Genomic DNA, 7,854 nt, shown 5'->3' on the forward strand with positions numbered 1-7,854 from the left:
AACCCTTTAGGTGAAGCAAGATGGAGATTCAATTAAAGAAAAGACGAAGCGAAACGGGAAAAACAGTTCAACATAATGCACATTTATTCCGCGGCACACGGAGAGTACACATATACAATTACAACAATTATGCACCAAAAGCAAATGTTACAAAAGAAACACAACAATGCAGATCTACTACCGACTACGCGAGCACACGGCAACACTTACACAGTTTTACTTTACAGACGGCGCCGACAACACATTTACTCAAAAGCAAAAGAAAAGGGCCACCCTCAAAGACAAGGGGGCAGACGGGGCCTGTGGGCCGCGAGACCAGGTGGATCCTACCCGTGTCTTGTGATGAGCCGCAAATGCGCTCCTTCGCGGGTTTCGTTGGCACTGCTTGGAGTGGGGTGGGAACGGGGCCCCCTTTTCGCACTATCTCAGCGCGGGGGGGAAAAAGGGGGGAATTGTTGATGCTCTGGGGAAAGAGAATAGCTGGCTTGCTTGGGTCCCGCAACGAGCGACTCCACTGCGACCTCGTCGCCGACCGCCGTCTTTCTTGCCTCGGACCCGAGCTATTCGACCTCCTCCCCAATTCTCCTCAGCCGACTGCAGCAAATCACCTCGACCGCGCTCCAGGCTCCAGGTTTCCTCTCTCTGCAGCTCCCCGACAGACTCCGAACCCCGACAGACTGCCACTCTCCAGACCCGACTTGACTCACGGCTCCACAGACTGCTCCTCTCCAGACCCGACTTGACTGCCTCGACCTTTTCTCCAACTCCGACTGCCTCCAACTCGCCTTGACCCTTCTCAAACTCACTGCCGCTGCCACACTCTGCCGCTGCCACACTCTGTTCTCCAAAACTGACTTGACTGAAAAACTGACCAAATTCGCACCGCGCTCGGCGCTTTCTTGTCTGGCAGGAGAACCCATATGCAAATTTCTGGATCAGAACGAGCTCGGGGGTGGAGCCACGCTCGCCCATTGGACGGAGAAAAAGGGGCGTGAGTCTCCCCTGATCCTCGAATTTGCATATCCCGATTCTACTGCTACGTGCCTGGAGGGGGGGCCAAACCGCCCCACGCTTGCTGATTGGACGGATCAGAAGTGAGCGTGTATCATTCCTGATTCGAATTCTCCTCGGAAAGGCCACATTTTGCACCCGCGGCTCGGCGTGCGTCCCGCACGAGGCCAGGACAGCCTGACGCTCGGTGCCCACAAGCGGTGCGGGAATGGCCGCAGACGGAGAGGCGAAGGTGGTGGAGGGTTTAAAGTGGTGGTCCATGGCCATGGTGCCGTTCGGAACGGCGGTGATGCGATGCCTGCGGGAGCGAGTTGTGAAGATAAATATCGTGGCTGTTGGCGTTGTTGTTGTGAAGCGGCGTTGCGGTTGGTGGTTGTTGTGTGATGGCGGTTGAGACGTGGTTGGTTCAAAATAAAGATAGAACAGAAAAACGACTTTCTCAAAGCGTCGCAGCCCGAATGACACATTTTCCCCTCTAAACAACGGGTTTGGGGCGAACTACACATGTACTGACAGAGATATCTCACCTACGGGACCTGAATGGTGGTTTGCGAATTTCCTCTACCGCAACAATATATGTATGTATGTATGTATGTATATATATATATATATATATATATATATATATATATATATATATATATATATATATATATATATATATATATATTCAGTGGCCCAACGGGGCTTGAAATCAGGACTTTTTGGGTCCCAAGCTGCTGCCCTAACCACTGCACCAACACCAGGCTATTATAACTACCACTATGTATATGTATATATATATATGTATATATATATATATATATATATATATATATATATATATATATATATATATATATATATATATATATATATATATATATATATATATATATATATATATATATATATATATAGTCAAAGCTCGTTACTATGCCACCTCGCTTCTATGCCACTCTCGCTATTATACCACTTTTGCTCGGTCCCGACAAAATTCAATACAAAATAAATTTACTATGCCACCCCCTACTCTCGCTACCATGCCACTACTGTGTGACTGTTAAAAGGCACGAGTCATGAAAAAGTCTGTATTGCGCAGTGCTCGATTATCACACTCACGTCCAAAGGCGAAGCGACGAACTACAGTCCAGCTGCACACAACATAACTCAATACGTACGCGCATAGTCAGACTGTGTCAAAACACGCGATTCTTCTCCCCGATGCCAGCCACAACAAGCCAATCACAACACGGACAACGAGACACAAAAAAGCGCGAGCACACACACAGACACGCAGGCACACGTACAACAGTGGCATCATTTTTTTTCAAATTCAGCCCATAATGTCAGCTCAGAAATGCAAGCGAACCGACTTTACGCTGAAGGAGAAGAAGGAGATCATCGATGCCGCGAAGAAGGAGCCGAATCAGTCCAAGTTGGCCAGGAGATTAGCAAGAAATGGGGCGTCGAAGTTAAGAGAACCACCGTGAAGGGCATTCTCAGCAAGAAGGATGCAATCGAGGCTGCAATCAAAGCTGGATTTCCATCGAAGCGCATGAAGTTGACGCAGGCTCACGACCCGAAGCTTGATGAGGGAGTGCTCATGTGGCTGAAGCAATCAAGAGGACAGAATGTGCCTGTCAGCGGCGATCTGATCAAGGAGAAGGCGATGAAACTGGCCGAGCTGATGCACATCCCAGACTTCATGGCGAGCGACGGTTGGTTGGGCAATTTCAAGAAGCGCCACGGCATCACGTTCAAGACAGTGCAGGGCGAAGCTGGAGCGGTGGATTCGCAATCCCTTCTTGAGTGGCAACAACAGGTTCTCCGGCCCTTACTCGGGCAGTTCTCCGCAGACGACGTCTTCAACCTGGACGAGACTGGACTCTTCTGGCAGCTGCTTCCGAACAAGACCATGGCTTTCAGGGGAAAGCGGTGTACTGGAGGAAAGAAAAGCAAGCAAAGGATCACTCTTCTGGTTGGGGCAAACATGAGCGGCAGCAAGAAGTTCCCTCTTCTGGTGATTGGCAATTCCAAGAAACCCCGTGCCTTCAAGAACAAAGAGATCCCGGTCAAGTACAAGGCGAACTCGAAGGCGTGGATGACGGCGGAGCTTTTGGAGGAGATGTTGCGTGCGTGGGACGGACGACTCGGCCAGCAGGGACGCAGAGTGCTGGTCTGTCTCGATAACTTCTCTGGCCACCCTCCCAAGCTCGAGCTGAACAACATCCAACTGGTCGTCTTCCCACCCAACACGACAGCCAATTCGCAACCAATGGATCAGGGAATCATAGAGAACCTCAAGCACCACTACAAGAAGCTCCTGCTATGCCGCCGGCTTGAGGCCATAGACGAGGGAAAGGAGTTCAAGTTCACGTTGCTCGACGCTCTACACGTCGCCCGGCGTGCTTGGGAGCAGGTCGGCAAGTCGACGATCAGGAACTGTTTCGCGAAGGCCAAGTTCATTGATGAGGAGATCCAAACTGAGCCACAGGATGCGGAGCTGCCCGACATCTGGGAAGCTCTGCCTGCCGAGGAAAAGATGCACGAGAACGAGGAGATCGAGCTGTCTGACTTTCTCGAAGCCGACGAGCGCCTCGCGACTGGCGGGTATTTCACGCTGGAGGAGATTGCGGAGGAGATTCTGTGCAGTGAGGAGCCGGTGGAAAGTGAAGATGACGAGGTAACTGTCGAGGAGGAAATCGTTCCGTTCGAGGAAGCCCAGCGCGCTTGTAGCACCGTCCGGAAGTTCATGCAGCAGAGAAGCGGGAAGCCCGGTGTGATGCAAGCGTGCGATCGGCTAGACAACGAGATGCACGAGATCCGCCGAAAGAAGATGCGCCAGCCGACGATTCTTGAAAGCTTTGTGTGTCGTGAATTTCTCGCCATGCCATGTGTTAGTGTGTGAACTCTGTTAGTGTGTGTATGTTCTCCGTTCGCTTAGCTTATACAACAGTCGTGCCTTTTACTTGCTGGAATAAATTTTGTCTAAAGATTAACTACAGATGGGTAACTTGAGAAAATAAGGCCGTTTTTACAAAATCTCGTTACTATGCCACTCTCGCTACTATGCCACTTTTGCTCGGTCTCGACAGGTGGCATAGTAACGAGCTTTGACTGTATATATATATATATATATATAAATATATATATATATATATATATATATATATATATATATATATATATATATATATATATAGTTTTATTTGTTTTGATTGAAATGCACACCAGCATAAGTCTTTGTGTTGTTTCTTTTCTTTCTTTTTCTTTAATCGCATGGTTTATTCAATTTTTCATGTTTTTTCATCCTTTTTCAAACACATCTGCACTCGTATTCATTTTGTTTTAAAATGGTTTTATTATTCATTTCTTTTACAAATGTTGTTTTTTTCATATTGGAAATGCATTCAATGTTTATTTATTCATGTACATATATTCTTTTCATTACTTTGATTCTTTATTTCACAGGAGTGCTTCATTTGAATTGTTTGAAAATGTCATGAAGATGATTATTTTAATTCCATTCCAAATCGAATTGAATAATTATTTTCATCCCATTCTAAATTCAATTGAATAAAAAGAAAAAAAAAACGTCATGGGTCAGGGTCAGGTGTCCAATTAAAGCGGGGTTGCATCAAAGCGGGTTGCATTTGCCTAGCCACCTCTTGAAGAAGATGACACATCCATTGCTGCATGTCCAATCATGCTTGGCGTGCTGCTTCTCAATCTCCAACTTGGTATTGTCAGTCTGGGAGAGCAATATCTCTCTTCACTGCAGCCTTGAATGCAGAATGAGCCATCTCCGTGCAGTTGAGGAATAGGGAGGATGGAGAGCGCAGCTTCAGTTGGATGTTTGAGTAAGCATACGGTGGGAGTTGGGCCTGGATGTGTGGGCTTGCATTATCGTAAGTAAGGAAGACAGGCTTGCCAACAGGAAACACGTTGGCACAATCCTGTGTTTGCAAGAGAGCTCTCAAAACTTTGTCTAGTTACCGTCTCGAAGGTAATCTGTGATGGACGAGGCCGACCTCCGTGCACACAGCAAATGTAACATTGCAGTTATGCCCTCATTGTCTGTGGACAACGCATCTTGCTGGAAGTCCATGAGGGTCTCTTCCAAACGAACGCCGTGTCCAGACCTTGTATTCATTTTCGTCACGGAAGATGCATTGAGCAGTAACATCATGCTGTAGAAACCATTGCGCATACTGGATATGCTGGTCGTATGTGAGGTGCATTTCACGCCTCATGCACGTCTTCAGTCAGTTTGAGAGTCAGAAGCATACCATCAAGTTTTCTGGCAATGGTGCTCGTAGATACATGGGGCTTGGTTGGCAAAGCAGCTTGCTGGGTTTCCTTCATCTGAGTCACAAAGTCAGAAGAGGATTGACATCTAAGGGATGTTGCAGACAGTGCCGCATGCCATCATCCATCTTTACGTTGTGTGCCCCTCCCTTTGGCAACCTTTGTCGTCAACCAGTTCTCAGATAAATCGAGATAATTGATCTTGCTGTTACTCTGTTGATGCCTAACTTGTCAGCCAATTCAACCTAGTCCAGCACATTGTTTTGAAAGTTATCAATGACATTCTCCCTGTTTACATTGGAAACTCTTCCAGAGCGACCATGGGCTGCCATTGCTATTTGTGAATCTGTAAAATAAAGAACCCTTCTACTCGTAAAAATACAAATAAAGATGTGTAATGTCTTTCACAACGTTTATCAGATCTCAGAAGAAACATATATGAGAAAAGAATGTGATTGTTAGTGTCATAATAGGTCAACCCATGCAAATGGCATGTATGCACACGCCTGCGGTCGGAATTTGAAAGCACATTTTGTGAATTCCAATGCACATTCATGAATTTGAATGCCCAAATACCAACGCTGCTGACGTGAGTGAAACTGACTGCAGTTGATGCTACTTTAAAATTGACTGCAGGTTTAAGGAAGTCAAGTGCTGAGAAAATGAAATTGAACAACCATTTTAGTTATTTGAATGATCACATCGAGGAGCATTCAATTGCAAATGAAATGAATGATCATGCTGTCAAATTTAATGCCAAAATATGAAAATGGACAGGAAAACCTGTAGTAACACCTCTTCCCTCCGGGAGTGAAAAAAAAGTGTCAATACCTGTTCCATCCGGCAAGGGTCAGTGGTTAAACCGTTTGCACTATCCTCCGTTTGCAGGTGAAAATCGCAAGTCATCTCCCGATTCTCGCTGGAGGGGATGAGGAGGGGGGTTTTATTGTGTGCCTGTAACCAGACCCTGGGTACACCGAGCATGTATGCAAAATTTGGTGGATTTTGGTGAGCTGTTTTCAATTCTATAATGTTCAGATATTGTTAAGCCCGGTGTTGGCTTACTCCTTAACGTGGCTGGCTTAAGATCCTCGGGTCTTGAGTTCAAGCACCTGTTGTGTTGTTGAATTAACACCAGGTGGGTTTACTCGGCATGTCATCCTACCGAGGTTGGAAAAATGAGTTCCAGCTTACTGGTAACGGGGCATTGCATCAGCGGCACAGCTGCGCCCCCAAAAATCGATGCAGCCAAGTAGTCACAGGCTGCATACAAATTCAATAATAAAAATATATTGTTGTTGGTTGCCCTTTATATCTGAAGCAGGCCGTTCACATGAAATATGCGAACCACTTGGCCAATTTGTTTCTAGTGCAGAACCTGCTACCCAAACAGTAACCACACTCTGATAAAGCAAGTGGAGTAGCCTGGTGTCAAGGAATCTCAAAGAAGTCCAAACTACTTGGTACCTACAGTCCAAGCAGAATTTTGTAATTTGTTGAGAATGCCAGCAATAGCTTGCCTACTCTTTGTGAAAAACATTGTGGAATCCTTAACGTCCACCAGCTAATTACTAGCATACTGAACATCTGGCTCAACATTTATTTCAGGGAAGGTTGATGCATAACCCTGCACATGAACAACTGGGGTGACAGCTTACAGCTGTGTCATGATTCCATCCCAGGTAATACAGCTCAGAGGCAAGTATAATGATAAACAGGAGCATGGGCAGGATCAGCAATGGTCAGAGGACAGGGTGATCCAATTAATGGCTTACCCCGACATACCCCCCATTATGAATAGTCATACATATATACATCCATAAATAAAGACAATTGCCTTATTTTCGGACACATCATTTTCCTCCTTTACTCCCATCTGCTCCAATCTTCCATCTCCCCCCCCCCTCCCCCAGGAGCAAGGTCCTGGTTTTTACACCTTCCTCTATTTTCTTTAACCTTCGTTTTCTTGTTTCCCATATCTTCACTCCTTACCTAACTATCCGGAGTTTGTTTTTTCTCAATTTACTGAACAATCATTACCTCTATATATGTAAATGATTCCTACGTGACAATTGTCTACCTTTTATGTCATTGTTTGCAATAAAATAGCCTTCATTCGTGTTTCAGACATACAGGATTAAATGGTTGATGGTTTTAAATTTCATAATGATCTAACCACTCAATGTTGATTTTTTTTTAGTCTTTAAAGCCACATTTTAAAAATGTCAACCCCAAATTTACATTGATTGCTGTCGTCTTTGGTGACATTCATTATTGAAATAGCTACTTTTGGTACTCATGAAAGAATTGTTTGGAATGCCATGCAATTATCTTGCTCATACATCAGAATTCAAGACCTCAGCATGCATCAAACATTAGGCGCCACATCATAAGACAACAATTTCTGATGTAACAAACACGGTGAATATATTGGAAAATTTCAGTGGAGGGCATCGTTAATACAATGAGATCGTGAGGTTTAAGTGAAAATTATATTATCTGCATATTTGCTGAAATTCACACACATATTTGAATGTCTATGCAAATAATGTA

The sequence above is a fragment of the Eptatretus burgeri genome, chromosome 2, assembly GCF_056783735.1.
Source record: "Eptatretus burgeri isolate ZD-2024b chromosome 2, Ebu_testis_v1, whole genome shotgun sequence".
In the NCBI taxonomy this organism is placed as follows: Eukaryota; Metazoa; Chordata; class Myxini; order Myxiniformes; family Myxinidae; genus Eptatretus; species Eptatretus burgeri.